This window comes from Urocitellus parryii, chromosome 4, assembly GCF_045843805.1.
Source record: "Urocitellus parryii isolate mUroPar1 chromosome 4, mUroPar1.hap1, whole genome shotgun sequence".
Lineage (NCBI taxonomy): Eukaryota > Metazoa > Chordata > Mammalia > Rodentia > Sciuridae > Urocitellus > Urocitellus parryii.
Window position 1 is genome coordinate 52,410,702 of NC_135534.1, and position 19,581 is coordinate 52,430,282.

General features: G+C 39.4%; 1 pseudogene; it reads left to right on the forward strand.

The window, feature by feature from the left end:
• Positions 1-10,322: 10,322 nt before the first annotated feature.
• Positions 10,323-19,581, forward strand: part of LOC113187853 (adenylosuccinate synthetase isozyme 2-like) — a 74,298-nt pseudogene continuing 65,039 nt past the window's right edge.

The window sequence follows — 19,581 nt, forward strand, 5'->3', positions numbered from 1 at the left end:
ACTACACTTGATTTTTCTATACCCTGTGAAATAATCCTATCCAGAATTTAATGAAGAATACAAGCTGCCTCTTTCCCTGCCCATTCTGGGTACCTGGTGTGACTCTGTACTAGCCCCCAACCCAGACCCCACCCATTTCATCCTTCACTACCTGAGTGAGCTCTGCATTATTACGCCTTTTGGGCACTGAGGCTCAGAGTGTTAGCAGCCTTACCCAAGAGCAGGTAGCTAGTAAATAGCACAGCCAGTTTATGAACTGGGTCTATAGGATTTCATCGCCTGTGCTATTTCCCAGGATGTTATAAGAAAGGTGGGAATTATAGGTCTTCCTAACTTCCAGGTTATTAACTCTCAGGCTAAGGATTCATATGTGGCTTTCCACACAGTGACTCCCTGGGGAGAGAGGAGTAAGACAGACTCCAGCTTCCCATCTCATGGAGACTTGCACATACCCACTGAGGGTACACGCATGTGTGTGTGTACATACAGCCATATACACATACATGCTGGGAGGCATTTAACAGAAAGGCCTGGGGTTAAGTGTGAGTCTCACCGGAGCAAGGCTGTTGGCTCTTCCTCACCAGGACATCTTTCTCTAATAAGGCAAATTTCCCAACCTAAGGACTGGACCTCAGTCCTAGAGATCTAAACCCAGGACTCTGTCCACTCCCCAGAAGAGGAGGACTTAGGAAGGCTGACCCATACCATACTTAGAGAGAATGGACATCAAAACCATGGTCAGTATATTAATTTGCAGTAACATCTCCAATTGACAAAGTGTCTGGGCCTGACCAAGCTCTATGTCCCTGGAAATAGCCTCTTGCAAAGACAAATTGTCAGAAAGAAGCTCCATGAGCATAGAACTAGTGCAGGGTGACCAGAAAGACCTGGACACCTCGGACCAGAGTGGCCTGATGCCTCCGCCTGCCAGAGAAGCAGACCTAGGCCTGGCGTTCCTCCCTCTCCTCTCCCCTGCACAAAGCCTGTCACCTTTCCCCCTGTGGCTTCTTCATGGGGGCTCCAGAACTGACTAGCCCTCCTACCTGATAGTCCCCACCTCCTCCCACAGGTTATTGCCACCACGTCTGCCTATGTCAGAATAATGACTTTTCCCAGGCTCCACCTGACCCTATCTGGCTTCCTTTACAGCTGAACTCTAAGAGAACATTACCTTCTGATGGTTGGAGTCCTGGCACCATCATTCTCCAACCCACACTCCCCCAGTAGGCCCACCCCATACCCACAGGAGGCCACTCTCATTTGGAAGAGCAGGTGGAGAGCTCTCAACAACCAGTCTGCAAGGGAGTGGTGCTCCAAGGGTATGTCCTAGATCCCCATGCTACATGCATGCCTGGGTGGGCGTAAAATGCAACATCCTCCCACCCCATCCCAGGAGGGGAGTTCTTGCAGATTTCAGTTCCACCATCCTCAATCTAAAAGTAAGTTCTTTTGCTTGAGAAGGCATATGCAGATGAACCCTGAGGACCTCTTCAGGACTAGTCACAGACCACTGCATCCATAATCCTAGTCTTCTCTTTTATCCTTCTCCCCGGAGTCTGCTGCCTTCTCTGCTTGTATCCCAGCCTCTTTCCAAGCCTGAGCCCAACCCTGAGCCCCAATGCCTATAGCCACTCCCCCACAAGGCTCAGTCTGCCTCCTGGGGCTCCCAGTGGCCTCCTGGTACTGAGGTCCCTCTGAGAATGGCAGTGCTGATAGAAAGCAATAACAAAACAATAATAACCACAGCATATACACAGCAGGCACCCTGCTAAATGCTTTCCATGCATGAGAATCTCATTTAATTCTCTAAATAAACCCATGAAGTAGATGCTATCCTCATTGCATAGATGAGGAACCAAGAATCCAAGAGTAGAATCCTCATTGTCCACAGGTAACATGTGACAGGACTAGCCCTTGCATTTAGGCTATCTAACTCCAGCGTGGTGTTCACAGGTACTACTCTATCTGGCCATATCTGGAGTAGCACCACCTGGCTAGCCACACTGTGCCACAGTGAGGAAGGGAGAAGGGAGAGGCTTTATTTCTTCCCTAATTTACTCATAAAAGGCTAGGAAGAGAAATATGCATAGTTCAGCAGAAAGGAGTAAGGCAAGGTGCTATTTACATGGACTAATCAGAGGTTAACTCTTTGGTATCCCCTTACTTTAATGTGGACTAATAAATTCCTCTCAGTTCTGTACATATTGCTATGCAAGAGCAGCTTCAGACAAATCATCACCCGCCCTCCAACATGAAAACTCTGGAGTTTTATGGTGCCTCCATCATTATCCTGGGTGGGATTACTCCAAGGTGAGCCTACAGGTACCAACATCTGTCCTCCCTAGGACAACCCTCTGCATCCAGAGCCACTTTTTACCCCACTATCTTGTGCCCTTAGCCAGTCAACTCTCTCTCTCAGGCCCCTCTATTTCCCCAGCCCACAAGCCTTAAGGTGTTCTGCACCCAGGCTGCCTCCTGCAGAATCACCCATTATGCATACAAAAAGCTCCTTCCTTTCCGTGGGTCAGGCATGGCATCCAAAAAGAGGAGAATTATAATGAGGGGGAAAAAAAGAAAGAAAGAAAGCTTTGGGTTTTAAGATTTCCTGGCATAATTCAAAGGAAGATTATGCTAAGTATGAGGGAATTTTTTTTTCATCAAAAGAGCATCATTAGAATTTTCCACATCATTTAAGCCTCTGTGATGATTTAAACCAGTGGATTTCTTAAAATAAGAATAATAATATAACTACCATTCTGAAGGCACACAAAACATGTTTAAGCAAATGTCTGGGGAGCTGTCACATGTCTTAGAATGGGCTCTCCTCTTCCAACACTGACAGGAACTAACAATCATGGTTTTCTGAAGAACTAACATAAAAAGGGAATTGGCCAGAAATCCTTGTGCAGGGACTTTAGAATGTGCAGGAGGGAGACAGAGAGGGGCCACACTAAGGTGTTTAGTGGATGGCAAGTCTGCTCAACAAATATATTTTGAGGCCCTATGCTAGGCATTTATGATACAGAGATTTTAACAAAGACCTAGCCACTGGCCTCAGGGAGTTCCCAGTTCAGCAGAGGTGACAGACTTGTAAACCAGCAATTACTGCATTATGAAAGCACAGAGAGCCTTTGACCTACAAGGACAACATCTCTAGAGTTCAGTTGCCAATTCTTTGGTTGACTTGGGAAAGTCACTAAACCTCTTTGTGTCTCTCTTTCCTCAAATAGAAAATGAAGAGAATAAGAATGAATTCTGTATGTATAAAGGCCCAGAAAAATACTACTTGCTAAATGCTAAATGTGCTGGCCATTATTATCAGTAATAAAGACAGAACAACCAGGCTAGTCCCCATCCCTTCACCCACTTTCTTCAAAGGCAAGGTTTGGGGAAAGCTTGGTGAGTTGTGCCACCAAGGTTGGGGGAGGCAGGTGAAAAGAAGAGGGCATAGCACGGGGAAAGCAGAGGCATTAGAAAGTTTACTGTATACATGTAAATACCAAATGGAATGTCAGACACAGGTGTATACCTGTGTATATTGTGTAAAAGTGCAGATGTTACATGGCATGTTGTAAACATGTACATATATAGTAAGTGGCATATTTTGTGTCCTTGGGTTGATGGGTAATGAGTGGGAGTAGGAGATAAGATAATGAAATTCAAAAGGTCACCCCACAGGGCATCTTCTCAGTCATGCCAAGGTGCTTGAGTGCTTTAGTTTGCCTGTTGGAAGCTGTTGAAGGATTTTAGACAGAGAAGTAACACAATCAGATTTTCAGCCTAGAGAAGAGCTTTGCATGGGGAGAAGCTGGAAGTAGGCTTGGCTCCAGCTGGTTGAAGGCTGATGCAATCTTCCTCTTAAGAAATGGTGAATATATGTGATGACCGTTATTATCCAAAGCACAGGTATGAAGACACGAATTGGTGTGAATATACTGTGTATACAACCAGAGATATGAAAAATTGGACTCTATATGTGTAATAAGAATTGTAATGAATTTCACTGATATATATATAATTTTAAAAATTAAATTAAAAAAAAAGAAAGGGTGAATATAAAAGAGGGACAGATTGAGAGAATCAAAAGATGTTTATGATTTCTAGTTCAAGATGGTGGATTGAATATGTGCATTTTTTTTCTTATTGTTTCCCCAATTTATTGATACACACTAGATTTTAACCATTCTGGCAGCCATTGAGAAGTTTCTTTTTTTTTTTTTTTAATATGTGTGTTTTTTATCTCTGCTCTTTCCTGAAACCCCACTAAAGCAACTGGAAATCTATAAATCATTTAAATTACATAAATTTATGTTAAAAAATAGTAAAGAGATGAAGAGCAACTAGTAATAAAATCTTAGGACCCTGGAAGCGGAAAACAAATCAGTAATTGACAAGCAAGCCCCAGGAAACTGGATTTCACACAGTGAACTAAGCTGAGAATCACAAAATCTGCACCAATGAAGGTCCCCTAGGCCGAGGCCTGGCTCAGAAGGGAAGAGTGTAATCTATTTATGAAGACAAGACTCACACCTCACCACAGCGGCATATCTAGCCTCTAGGACAGCATTGCCAATAGAAATGTACTCCAAGCCACATATACAATTTTAAATTTTTTAGTAGTCACATTAAAGAAAGGAAAAATATGTTAAATTAACTATTTTTAAGTTTTATTTTATTTTTAAATTGACACATGATAATTATACATATTGATGAGCAAAATGATGCTTTGATGTATGTATAGGCTATGTGTTGATAAAACCGGGGTGATTAGCACCTCAAATATTTATCATTTTTTGTTGTTGAGAGAGCATTCAAAATCCCCAAAGCTATGGCCTCATGAGATCTAATTAAGCAGTTCAGCAAAATTAGCCTATGTTGGGGCCCAGAGTTGTGGAGTCCCAACCACAAACAAGGATCACCAAGGAACACCTCTAGCCTAGAGACCATTAGTCAGCTTTCCATTATGGTGACAAATACCTGAGATAATCAACTTATAAAGAGGAAGGGTTTATTTTGACTCACAATTTTGTGGGTTTCGGTCCAGGATCATTGGTCCCATTACTCTGGGTTTGTGGCAGCCCATCCCAGCAGGAACAATAGTGGAGCCCACCTGTTCACGGCTGGGGCACAAAAAAAAAAGAGAGAGAGGAAGAGAACAGAGCTGGGGGACACACTATCTCTTTCAAAGACACACTCCAATGACCAAAAGTCTTTTCACTAAACCCCTCTTCTTAAAGTTTATACCACTTCCCAATATTGCCACCCTCAGGATCAAGACTTTAACATAAGAGCCTTTGGGGGACATTCAACATCCAAACCATAGCACAAACTGAAACAGATGGGAAAGAGCAACTTGGGGAAAACCAGAGACTATACAAGGAGAAGAAAACATCCAAAAATCTATTGATAATAACCATAGAGAGGTATTTGAAGATTTTTAATTCACTGGATGGCAGCAGTAAGCTACTAAAAGTAACATTCAGCAAACAAATGGTAACAACAAAAGAAGAGCTGTTGGAAAGAATAAAGCCCATGATCAGAAATGGAAGATTCAATGCAAAGGCTGAAGGATAAAATGGAATACATCTCCCAGAAAGTACAGCAAGAAGATGAGAAGACGGAAATGGAGAAAGAGATTTTAAAACTGAAGAATCAACTGAGAAGTTCCAGTAGTTAAGAAGTAGGAGTTCTAGATAGAGAAAAGAGAAAATGGTGGGGAGAGAAATTTAAAGAAAAGCTAAGGAAATGTCCTGAAACCAAAAGATGTAGTTTTAAGGTCCATGGGGGTTCTAGCACAATCGATAAAAATAGATTCACTCCAAAGCATAGAAAGAAATTTCAGAACACTGGGGACAAATAAAATACTCTAAGAGTTAGTTGAGGGGGGGCGATTATTAATAATGGATCCAAATCTTATTGTCATGCAATATTCCAACAGCAACTCTGAAATCTAGAAAATGGAACAAGGCCTGTAAAATTCTAAAGGAAAATAATTTTCAACACAAATGCTCAAAGTATCAAGTAAAGGTGACAATAGAATAAAAATACTCAGAGTCTCACAAGTTTTAAAAAATACTTCCCATGAACCCTTTCTTAGAAAGAGACTACAGGATACATGGCACCAAAATGAGGGAGTCAATGAAGAAAGAAAATGATATGAGATCCAGGAAACAGAATCTAATATAAGTGAGAAGCAAAGGGACTTCTAGGATGCTAGTGAAGAAAGATTTATTATGGTCTCTGCAGCAGGCATAGAGGTCAGGATTGGTCAGAAGTCTCATAAGTAACTTCTTTAAGAAGACATTGACAAACTACCTTATAAGTTTGAACATGTGGAAAGAAGATTCAGAAATCTGGAGAAAGGTTTAGGTATCAAATTAGTGATGATTTCAAATAAAACCATGGGGGAAAATTAATGTAAGATCATTGTCAATTCCACAGAGAACAAAAAGTACAAGAAAGGTCAAGTAAGGACTATGCTGCAAATAAAATTGACACAATCATACAAAGGCTGAATCTTAATCAAACCAAAATTATCATATGACTATGAAGGGAAGAGGGCCAGTTGCAGAAAGTGTGTAATGTATGAACCTGAGGAGGTGAGAGAACTAAATTCTCAGTCACTATTGAAAAAGTCAACCGAGGAACTGAACTATCAATAAGTAGCAATATAAACACATAATTCGGAGCTGGAGGTAAAAATAAAACAAAAATCCAGTAAGAGGGAAAGGCCTTGACAGGAGTGCAGTGGCCTAGGGTAGGACTCAGTACTTTTGTAAAGGACTTGCAGAATTTTCTGACTCTTAAAATCATAGTCATATAAAATTTAAAAAAAAAATAAAAACTTTAAACAAGAGTGCTATTTAAACAGTAGAGCTGACAGAATTTTATCACTATGGTGAAAAATAATAATATATTAGCTTTCTCAGATGGCCATAACAAAATATTACAGACTTGGTGATTTAAACAACATAAATGTTATCTTCCTCAGTTTGGGAGGCTGGAAAATCCAGAGCAAGATCATCAGGGTCAGTGGATGGTGACTTGTAGATGGATGCCTATACTCTGGATTCTCACAAAGGAGAGAGAGAGAGAGAGAGAGAGAGAGAGAGAGAGAGAGAGAGAGAGAGAGAGAGAGAGAGAGAGAGAGAGAGAGAGAGAGAGAGAGAGAGAGAGCACTTCTCCTTCTTATAAGGCCACAACTCTTATAAGAAGAGTTGGATTAGGGCCTCATCCTTCCTCACCTAACTTTCATTACCTCATAGAGACCTCATCTCTAGATACTTTTGGTTTAGCCCAAGTCTACAGTGTCAGTGGAACACCTGAGAGGAGCTGTCCGGGTCATGATTGTACATACAAGCTCAAGTTCAGGTCCAGGTCAGAGCTGCAGATGGTAGTTACCAATAGTAGTTAAAGTCACAGATTAGCTTGGGATAAAATAGGGTTAAGAGAAAAGAAAAGCTCAGACCCCTAAAAACTTGCAAGATTTAAGGATCAATGGGCCCAAGGAAGAGAAGACCCCAAGAAAATGGAGTTAAATGCTCCAGGGAGGTACAATTAGAAAAGAGGTGAAAATTATGCTCTTGATCTGGTGATGAGGATGCTGGCAGCATTACCCAGAGCAGGCTGAGTGGAGCAAGGAGCACAGCCACACTGCCCGAAAATGAGGGGCTGGGGGAAACCAGTGGATGGGGCGTGAGTAGACAATAGAGCCTTTTCCAGATGTTTGGCTGTGAAGGAAAAGGGACAGATAGGGTGAAGGCACAACTTCAAGCTAAGTGGTCACTGTGCTTGGGAGAAATGGCCATGCAGAGTGAGAACATGAAAGGGGTGGGGGACAAACGAGTGAGACAACTCCAGTAGAAATGGAAGGGGTGGCCTACAAAGCCAAGGTGACAGGATCTTGGAGAACATGCCTCCACAACAGTGACAGAGAGCAGGAGAAAGGGGAATAAAGGAAAATATGAGGAAAGGATGCTCCATAAGAAAATCTCAGGCCCCATTTCTCCCACCACACTCTGAAAACATAGATCCCTGCTGACATCAAACATGTGGAGCATTCTCCCCACATGCCAATTCTGCAGCAGGCACCAGCATAAGGTCCTCTAGTTCAATTCAGTCCCACATTATCTACCCAGAGACAGCATCAGTTCTTGCAGGCTAGGAGCTCAGTCCCTAAGACGGCTCCTGCCCCACTTCCGATGCCAGTCACAAGCCCCACGTTGTTTTTTTCTTACCCGTGTTTCTGACAGACCCTCTATAAATCAGGGTTTCCGCAACCCCCTCCCTGAATTTGATTAATTTGCTTGAATGACTCACAGAACTCAGGGAAACTCTTGCATTTACTGGCTTATTATAAAGGATATTACAAAGGACACAGATGAAGAGATGTGCAGGCAAGTTACAGGGGAAGGATGAGAAGCTTTCATGCCCTCTCTGAGCACACCACCCTCCAGGCACCTCCATGTGTTCAGCTACCCAGAAACCCTCCAAATCCTATCCTTTGGGGTTATCTGGAGGCTTTATTACATTGGCACTATTGATTAAATCATTGACCATCAGTGGTCAACTTAAATTTCAGCCCTTCACCATTCCTGGAGTTTGAGAGTAGAACTAAAAGTCCCAACCTTCTAATCCTACCTGTATTTTCCCTGACCAGTTCCCATCCTGAAGCTACTTTGGAGTTTTCTATCAACTCATTAGCATGCAAAAACACTCTTATTACTTCAGAGATTCCAAGGATTTTAGGAAACAGGCAGGAAGACCAAGGATGCATTTCATGACATCACAGGTATCCTCCGAAGGCCACATCATCCCCAGAATCCTTTGAGTTCTCTTTACAGAAGTTACCAAGTGACAGCACTTGGTCACCATCCCTTATGCTATAATTTTGCTCCTGCCCAATCACTTTCCTCGTCTGGCTTCTCTTTGCTCCAGCCCTCTTCTTTCCTTTTCTCTGTCCCACTTGCTGACATAATCCATGTTGAGCTTCCACTTCCACCATGAACAGCCTCCAGGCACAGTATGAGCACAAAGACAACCTAGGAAGCTAGGACTGAGGTTCAGATCCAGGCACCCAGTACTCAGCTGCTGAGCCTTCTAGAGGTACAGAGATGAACAGCTGGTGTCAGAGCTGGACCATACTTGTCCTACACCTTCCTCAACACCTGCCTAGTAGGCTAAGAAAATGGAAGAGTGAAGTAAGGAAGATTAGCTGATAGATAATAAAAAAAGATGTGAGTGGTGGGAAAGTGAGGTTAAGGGAATAATTCTGTAAACTGGGCCTACTGTGCTGATCCTCACATGCTTTCTTTCAAAAAGCAATTTACCTGCATCCCTGCCTGGCTTAAGGATATGTTGCCTTCCTCAGCAAGCAACCTGTTATCTATAGGAGAAATGAAGATGCAAATGCAGATGCACCTCTCTGCCAATATGGGTTACCTTAAAGCAGGGCGGGGGGCTTTTGTGACCCTTATACAGACCAGATTCCATAACTCAGGGAGATAGGATAAATTCCCCTAACCATAAAATATGTTAAGAACAAGCTCCAATCAGAACCAGTCAGTGTGAGCCCAAGTGACCCAGAGTTGCCTTGAATCTTTAGCATGTCACTACAGTAGTCACATTTCCCCTCCAACAGGGTAAGACCATGTGCAATAGGGACTTGAAAGTCTGAGAAAATCTTGCTGTCCATCAAAAGTCAAGAGATAAACCTGGGTGGAATTCTCTGGAAACTTCCCTGGGATCTCCAATGAAACAGAAGAGTAGAAGACCAGAACATTGGGAGGACCTCCCAGCAACCTTGACTCTGCCGTGGGCCCTTGCTCTGTAAATAGGTACAGCAAGATGTAAATTTTTTATCAGATTCCTGGGCATTGCTGAACCTTTCAAATGAAATACAAAAAAAAAAGAAAAAAATTATCAGGCCTACAACCATATACAGTGGTTGTACTTTTACAATTTATTGACTGAGAAAATGCAATTCCAAAAGACTTCTCTGAATCCACAACTGCCTGTAAGTATTTTCTTTTCCATGAGAGTACCTGTATACATTTGAAATATAAGTGAATAAGTAATTTCAAGATAACACCTGTCTACTATATAGGCAATGTTTAGTGAGTGTACACGTCCATAGAAATCTGCAATAAATTCACTTTTTCCCAGCTATTGGGGTACAAAGTCCACCTGTTAGAAAAAAAAATTGCTCCAGACTGTTAGGGCATGAATACTCTACCATGGCAGCGAAACACTGGTACCCTTATGGGGTCAACCCAGATACTGGTAAAACTTTTTTAAAAAATGGAAATCATCTCAGAGTTAGAATGGTAAAGCCCAAGATCCTGTGTGAAGATGCAGGTCTGTGTCTTCATCCTTCCAATATGGAGTGTGCCATCCATGCCAGAAGGTAACACCTGAGTAGAGTGTGGTCTCAGCTCCTTCCTCAGGGTCATGATAATTAGCCCCATTCCTCCTCTCTTATTCCCACTCAATTCAGCAATCCAGCATGTTTCATGCTAAGTACTACATAATTTTTATATGCCCTCTTGTGTTGTTAAGTCTTTACGACAACTTTATAGAGCAGGCATTATTATCCTCATTTGATAAATATAGAAACTGAGAATCTGAGAGAGATAAATGGCTATTCCCAAGGTCACATAGCCAATAAATGATGGAGTTAGGATTCAAACCCAGACTGGGGTACAAATTCTCTTTTTGCCATAATGCATTGCCTTTTTCCCTTTGAAATGTAGAATTGCTGTTGAGAAATGCGATAGAGGTAAGGGGTGGGTGGTAGTCATTTTTTAAGCTGGTTCCAGGCAGAAGGAACTCCTCCTAATGGCATTTCCATAATTAGAATGCTTTTTTTTCTGATAGTTATAATTTAGGCAATTGCAATGACATTCAGCTGAAACCTGGCATACAAGATGTTCATTTCTCTTAAAAGTTCACTTTTAATTGGCCCCATTTCTTTCCAAGTACAAAATGTGTACTTTTGATGTTTCCAATGTTGAAGTCTGTTTGACACAAATACTCAATACCTGGAGTTGATTATGAATTCGTTGGTAAGAGGTGGGGTTGGGGATAGAGAAGGAAGACAAAGAGAAAGGGAGGGAGTGGTCTTGTCAGACAAAGGGACTGTTTTCACAAATCATGAGATTTTCAGTTGGACTCTAGAATTGTGAGCATATTCTATGACCATACAAAGTAGGAAAATATCCTGAAAATGAGATTTTACTCCCTCATTCCCCACAGATCTCCTGGGACACAGAGTTGGCAACCGTGATACTCCATTTATCAATTTGGCCAGTCCTGGCTGGGTCTTCCACCTTAATAAAAGTGAATACCCTCAGGAGAATCTGGACTGTGTTTGGTCAAGTGAGAGGAGAATTAAAGTAAGACTCCTCCTGAAATCTCAATGCATTTCTAAGCTTTAGGAATAACCCAGATCCTGAAATCCCTGGAATTTGAATTTAATAAAGAAAGAAAAGCCAGGGAACTAGAGTAGTACGGTGGAGAGAACAGAAAATGAAGAGGAGCCAAACAGTCCAAATTAAGCCCACTCCTGCTCTTCCAGTCATTATCCATTTAACTTCTTTGAGCCTCCATTTCCTGGGCTGAAATACTGAGTTAATAATCCCAAGATTATTGTAAGGCTTATGGTTGGCCAAATTAATGTGTGGTTTCCCTCTCCTCATTGGACCCTGAATATTACGTGACTTTGTTCAAACTACTGCTTCTGGTTTTGCAGCAGACAAGGTATCCTGACAAAACTTGCCACTGTGCTAAATAAAGTACAGAAATTCTTAAGAAGAAAGTAAAACAAAACAAAAGTCTCAGAGGCCAAAAACTAAGTAAAAGTGGAAACCTAGAGAGAACATTGAAACCAATGTTCCCTTGAGGGCCACTGTCAAACTCAAATGACCTTGAGCTTCAGTTCTAGAAACTTATGGAAAACAAGTGACAAGATGTTGGTCCATCCAAAGTGGCAAGGCTTCTAGGAAAACTATCATCCCTGCATGCTCACAATTCAAAGGGCAGTGTCTGTAGTGTACGGGGACAGTGAAGATAGTTAGCTACCTCAGAACTTGGCTGCTAAGGGAAGGGGCAAACATTTCTGAGAACTGAAACTATAGGCTATAGTAGGAATTTGAATTTCAAATTGATATTCCTTGCATTTTTCACACACACAAAAAAAATACAAGCTTAAAGAGGTCCTTGCTGGGGCTGGGAATGTGGCTCAAGTGGTAGCACGCTCGCCTAGCATGCGTGAGGCGCTGGGTTCGATTCTCAACACCACATAAAAACAAAATAAAGATATTGTGTCCACCTAAAGCTAAAAAATAAATATTAAAAATAAGAGGTCCTTGCTTGATAGTGTACCTAGAAGCCTGCTAACAACAAACAGAAGTTCTTTCTAGAGAAATGCATCTTCAACCGAGACTCCAATAATTCCTATAAAGTTCCAAATAATCTTTGGTTACTTTCCAAAGAGGAGAACGCACAAGGAAGTAATACCATGAGCAAAATCCAGCAGAAATGGCACCAGCCTTGTCACACCCATAAGGACTTCAGATATTAGAATGATCTGACACAAAATATAAAATATGTTAGATCTACTTAGATATTTAAAAAGATACTGACAAGAAGAGTAGGGAGAACTATGAACATGACCAAATACATCACCTACAAGTAGTAAATATAATAATTAAAATCAAAAGTCATAAATGGATATAACATTATTAGATATCCCTAAAGGGAGATTTTGTCAACTCTACCAAAAAAAATCTGGAAAAATACCCAAAATGCAGCATAGAAAAAAAAATCATAAATGTGAAAGAGAGGTTAAGAGACAGAGGTTAAAGAAAGAAGTTCTAACTTACATCTAACCAAATTTGCAAAAGGAGAGGGGAGTGATACAGGAGGAAAGCATTATTTAAAGGACTAATAGCTGAGACTTTTCCAAGAATAAAAAGACATTAATTTTCAGAGTCAGCAAATTCTAAGCAGAATAAGTAAAACAAAATCTGCTCTTAGACCTATCATGGTTAATCTATAAAACATCAAAGACAAAGAAAGAATCTATAAAGTGACTAGGGGAGAAAAAAAAACAAAAGACAGGGGACTGATACATTCATGTATTAAGAAAAAAATAAGTTGTATCCTCAGAAAATGTCCACCAAGAATGGGGGTGAAATTTTCATTCAAATTGAGACAGGCCTCAACAGAAGATTTGTGCTATGACGGTTATAAATTTCTTGTCTCTCCAAATTCACTCTTCTGTTCTGCTAAAGTAGAGATGGGCCCTTTAAATATTTTTTCCTTTGCCAGATGGTATCATTGTCAATAGAGGACAAAGGGCTTTTCCTTCCCAGTTCCATTTCTTGACCTCTCAGAAAGCTCTACCCACCTCTCCTAGCACCGGGCTTCTCCAATAACACCTAACAGCCAACAGCTTCTTTGGGCCTGATCAATAGCTTTCCTTGGAAAGGAAAAGAGGACAGATTTCCTATAAGTTCCACCAGTACAGCACCTCAGCAATGTCTCTGCTGTTCAGTGAGCCTCAGCTGTACTCAGCTCCATCAAGGTCTGGATCCCAGCTGGGGGAATTCTTCTGTGGTTGCTTTTTCTCAGCCCCAGGAGTGGTGGCTGCTCCCTACATCTGTTTTTCCTCTACTTTTTAATGTTCTCCTTACTGCTTATCTGTCAATCTCTTAAAACTTCATTTCTTTTTGCAGTTAACACTTCTAGTAAACTTTCCCTGTTCAAATTAATGTGCAGTTTCCCTCTCCTCATTGGACCCTGACTAGCAATTTACTCCAGAAAAAAATGTTCACAAAGAGAAGGTCTGAAATACAAGAAGGAATGATGACTAAAGAAGGTGGCAAGAAAGGAGTAAGTAAATCTAAAAATATATGTGGTCATTTTTTTTTAATCCTCCTAAGCCTGATACCTCAAAAGTTAATCTCCAAGATGTTATCCCTTTGGTCCTCTTCTCCAAGCACAGTCAGAATAGTAGCATGATGAAAGCATAAGCTTTGGAGTCAGATAAACCAAAATATAAATCATAGCTCTGCTACATGCCATCTGTATCCTCAGAGAAAAGTCTTTACCTTTCTAAGCCCGTTTCCTTACCTGAAAACTGAGATAACAATGACGAACTCACCTACTTGTCATGAGACTTAGTTGAGATGACATATGAACATACCTGAGCATAGTAGGCTCTCTATTTCTTTCAAATACAGTGTTTTGAAAAGATATTTTTCCCCCAAAGATCCTGAGTCATAAACTTTCCTTTCCTCCAGGGGAGCTGCATGCTCTTGAAAGGATTCTTCAATGTTCTTTATTTAATGGGTTTATTTAATTAGCCAATGTCTGCATGAAGCTCAGAGGAAAAGTGCTGAGCCAGTTCTTTCTATCACCTGGTTTTCTTCCCTCCCTAATGGACTTCTAAATCTTTAAACTGGAGCCTTGGGTATATATCTAACCCTCATGCTGGAAGGAGATCCAGGAGAGACCGACTATCCTGAGCCAAGTATGAAATGGCAGGGGAAGGGAAATGCCCACACATTCTCTAAGGATTATTTGCTGTGCTGTGAGTTTTCAGTTGGCCCGTCTTTGCTGGCACTGACTAAGCACTCTGTGAGATACAGAGAGGGGGAGGTTGGTATTGAGACTCTTCCATATGTGTATATTAACTTAAAAGAAATTTCATTTAAAATCTTGAACTCTTTTTCTACTTTGTTAATCATGTTTTTCATTATATTGTCCTGTGTTCCTATTGCAAAATATACTTCACTTTTTTTCCATTGAAAAAAAGACTTTTCCATAAACCTATAGCATAATCTGAGTATTCGGCAACTTTATTAGTCATTCAGTCACCACTGTTAGTGACCCAGACTGAACATTCTGTGTGCAGAGCTCAGCATGAGGACCTAAACCAGAGAAATGGAAATTTAACCTCTGTTCTCTGGGAGGTTACCAAAAAAAAAAAAAAAAGCAAGTAAATTCAGTTTTACAATCCTAGCTATAGACAGGTCTCAGAATTTTTCAAGTGCCTCCTCCTTCCTGCTTCCAGTCTCTTCTTGGATGTTCACATCCTCTAGAGAAGGGTTTCTCAAGGGAAAATAGCTGAGCATTAGAAGATTCTGCTCTTGCAGATGAAAATTTTCTTCCTTGCATAAAAGTACATATAATGTCAACCCCTAAAGCAAGTGAAATCTAAACTAGATTTATGAGGTGATGAGAGTGTACCAAGACAACTGTCATAGTAGAGTATTCAGTGGGTGTTTCATGGCAGAGGTGACCACTGTTCATTTGAGTTGGAACCTTCCACCAAAGTCTTCTGAATGCAAAAGTCTCTCCCAAGAGAGGAAAAATTCCACTCCTGGAAAGATGGAGTAAAGGTATTTTACCCTAGTCCTCATCCTATGTATAACTAAAAACGTTTGACCTTATAATTTAAAATAAACAAGGGACAGTTTGAAAGATGGAAAGAAGAAGGCAGATCAGTAGAAAACCTGAAGTCATGGAAATCATGATGGGCTCTGTGGGTTTTATGTTTGCCTCATCTGTCCTAGACATGCAACTGAAGAAGCCAGCAAACTAAAAAATGCCAAGGTATGCAAAAAAATAAAAGCCCCAACAAATTCTTTGACCCAAGTCCCACTCATGCCAGCAAAAATTGAGTCAGAGTATAAAAAAAGGTTGCTCTACTATTCTCCAGATAAACAGAACCAATAGGATAAAGATATATAGATATTTCTTATGGGAATTAGCTCACATGATTATGGAAGTTGAGAAATTCCACAGTCCACCAACTATAAGCCAGAGAAACAGGAAAGCTCAAAGCATGAAAATCAGGAGCTCTGATATCCAAAGGCAGGAGAATAAATGTCCCAGCTAAATGTCCCAGAGAGAAAATTGCCTTCCCTCTGCCTCTTTGTTCTATTCAGGTCCTCAATAGATGGATGATGCCCACATTGGTAAGAATGGATCTTTTTTGCTCAGTCTACCAATTCAAGTACTAATCTTCCTAGAAACTTTCTCACAGACCTAGAAATAATATTTTTCTAGCTATCTAGGTATTTCTTAGCTCAGTCAAGTTGACACATAAAACTAACCATCACATTATTCTAACGCCCCAGCCATAATGGTTTCAAAGAATGGTAAGTAGAGAGCTGGAAATTACCTGTCCCCTGGACAGTAATGAGGCCAACTATTCCCCCTCTTGTAGTTTATAGGAAATCACATGGCCATCTGTACTTTCACCCTGATCTAGTTCACAAGATCAGGGTCAGAGGCCTACTGGAGATTCAAGAGTCTCACTGTTTCCCACAGTAACAAGGCCACCCTCTCACCTTCAACAGATGCTGAGAAAAGAGCTCATACTATTTTCACCTAGCAGTAATGAGGCCTCAGCTCCTTCCCTGTGTGTCAGGAAAACATTTAAAACAGGTTTGTATAAAATCCAGTCTTATAACAAAAACCCAAACATTTTAGGTTTCAACTGAAAATGTCTTGTCATACCAAGAACCTGGAAACCTCAATCTGAATGAAAACAATACAATCAAAAGATGCCAACCCCAATATGAGAGAAATGTTAAAACTATATGGCAAAGATCTTAAAGCAGCCATGATTTGTTAATGCTTCAATGAGCAATTATAAACATGCTTGATGAAAAACTGGAAAGCCTCAGAAAAGAAATAAAATGTCTCAGGAAAGATAGAGACTACATAAGAAAGAATCAAATGGAACTCTTAGAACTGAAAAATATGATCACTAAAATTAAAACCTCCAATAGCGGAATGAAGGAGACAGAGACACAGAACACTTAATGCTCATGTCCCTGAAGTTCCAGAAAGAGACAAAAAGAGGGGGAATATGAAAAAATATTCAAAGAAATAATGGCTGAAAACTTCTCAGATTTGACAAAAAAAAAAAAAAAACACAAAGCTACTAGACTTGAGAAGCTGAGTGAGCACACCAAAAGGATAAACTCAAAGAAATTTATACCAAAGCCTACACTAATTAACATTCTAAAAACTAAAAGCAAAACAAGGACTAGTGAAATAGCTCGATTGGTAGCGTGTTTACCTCATGTGCACAAGGTCCTGGGTTCAATCCCCAGCCCCACTGAATAAATAAAATAAAACAACTTTTTTGGAAAGCAGCATAAAAGAAATAACATTTTTCATATATAGAAAATATACTTTAAATGACCTATATTTCTCATTCACAACTACAGAGGCCAAAAGGAAATGGAACTACATTTTTCAAGAGTTGATTAGAAAAGAACGCTTTTCCCAGAATCCTTTGCACAGTGAAACTATTCTTCAGGAATGAAGAAGAAATAAAGACATTTTCAAATGACAGGAAACTAAAAGAATTTGTCACCAGCAGATTGATCGTAAAATATTCACTAAACAATGTTGTCCAAACACAAAGGAAATGATAAAAGGAGGAATTCTGGAACAATAAGATGGAAAAAGGAACATGATAAGCAAATATATGGATCAATACAATAATTTCTTTCTCCCTTTGAATTTCCTAAATTATATCTGAGAGTTTAAATGAAGTATTTTCTAATGGAGTTCTAAATATATGGAGAGGAATTATTTAAGATAATTGTATTATAAATGGGGGAGGGGAAAGGGACATAAAGGGAGGCACAATTTCTACACTTTAATCAAACTGATAAAATAATGACACCAATACACTGTGCTAGTTACATAAATATAATGTAATATCTAGGCAATCACTAAAATAGGTGACCCAAAAAGATAAACTTTTTTTTAAAAAAAAAGCACTATAAACAAATAAAAGTGTAATTCTCAAATTTGTTCAAATAGTCCACAAAAAGGCTAGAAAAAGAAAACAGATTGAAAAATGGAGAAAATAAACAGAAAAGAAAAAATAAAATAGCAGATTTAAATTTAGTAAAAGTTAATAGAAATTAAAGGAGATACAGACAAATTCAAGATTATAGCTGGAAATTTCAACACCCCATTTTTAACAATTGATACAACTAAAACATATCAACAGAAAAATCAGAAAAAAAATGAATAAGAATACAAAAATACCATCAACTGGGATCTAATCAACATTTATAGAATACATTCAACAATACCAACACTGACCTCTCTGACCACATTGGAATAAAACTTGAAATCAATAATAGAATAATTATGAGATCTTTAAACCATCAGAAAAGAAAAAATATATTTCAAAATACTCCATGAATCAAAAACTAAAACTCAAAGAAAATTTAGAAATACATTGAACCAAATGAAAATGAAAGTAAGACATATCCAAATTCGTAGAATACAACTAAAGAAGTGCTGAAGATAAATTTATACCCTCTAAGTGCCCCTGAAGAAGAGGAAGTTCTCAAATCAATGATCTAAACTCTCATCTCAAAAACTTAAAAAGCAAAAGCAAAATAAACTCAAGGCAGAAAGGAAATAATAAAGATAAGATCAGAAATCAACGATTTTACAAACAGAAAAACAAGAGAAAAAAATCAATGAAATAAAGAGCTAGTTCTTTGGGAAAAAAATGAAATTGGTAAACTTCTAGCAAGACTGACAAAAATAAGAGAGAAGACAGAATTGACTGATATTTGTAATGTAACAGGGTACGCCACACAGACTGCAGACCATAGCAGATGATAAGGGAATACTAAGCCCAACTCTATACACAAAAATTTAATGAGTTAAACAAAACTAATCAATTCCTTGATAAACACAAACTACTGCATTCCCACAATATGAATACACAATTTGAATAACACTGCAATTATTAAGGAAATTTAATGTGTAATTTTTTAAAAAATATTTGGAATCAGATGCTTATATGTAATGAGGAATGAACACCAATTCTACAGAGTCTCTTCCAGAAAATAGAAGGTGGGGAATTACCTCCCATTTCATTTTATGAAGCTAATATTACCATCATAGCAAGGCCAGGAGAGAGGAGAGAAGGGGAAAAATTTCTCCTGATTTGCAGATGACATGATTATCTATGTACAAAATCCCAAGTGATCTATAGCATAACTCCTGGAACTTATAAGTGAGTTCAGCAATGTCAAAGGATACAAGATAAATACAAAAATCATCTTATTTCTTTATACAAATAATGGACAGTAAAATGAAAAATAAAATACCATTTATAATTCCCCCCAAAAAAATTTAGGTGCAAATCCAACCAAAAAACAAAAAAGTTCAGACCTTAAATTCTGAAAACTACTGACGAAAGAAAGCAGAATTGAATAAATGGAGATACGTATCATATTTGTGGATTGCCAGGGTCAACATAGTAAAGGTGTAATTCTCCCCAAATTGACAGGAAATTCTCACTAAAATTCCAACAAGAATTTTGGTAACTGTAGACAAGATGATTTTGAAATTTACATAAAAAAGTAACTTTACATGGAAAATTACTAAAACTATTTTGTGAAGAAGAATAAACGGAAAGGAATCAGTCGACCCAATTTCAAAACTTATTGCCTTGCTCTGCTAATCAAGACCCTGTGGTACTAGCAGAGAGATAGACACAATGATCAATGGAACAGAATTGGGAAC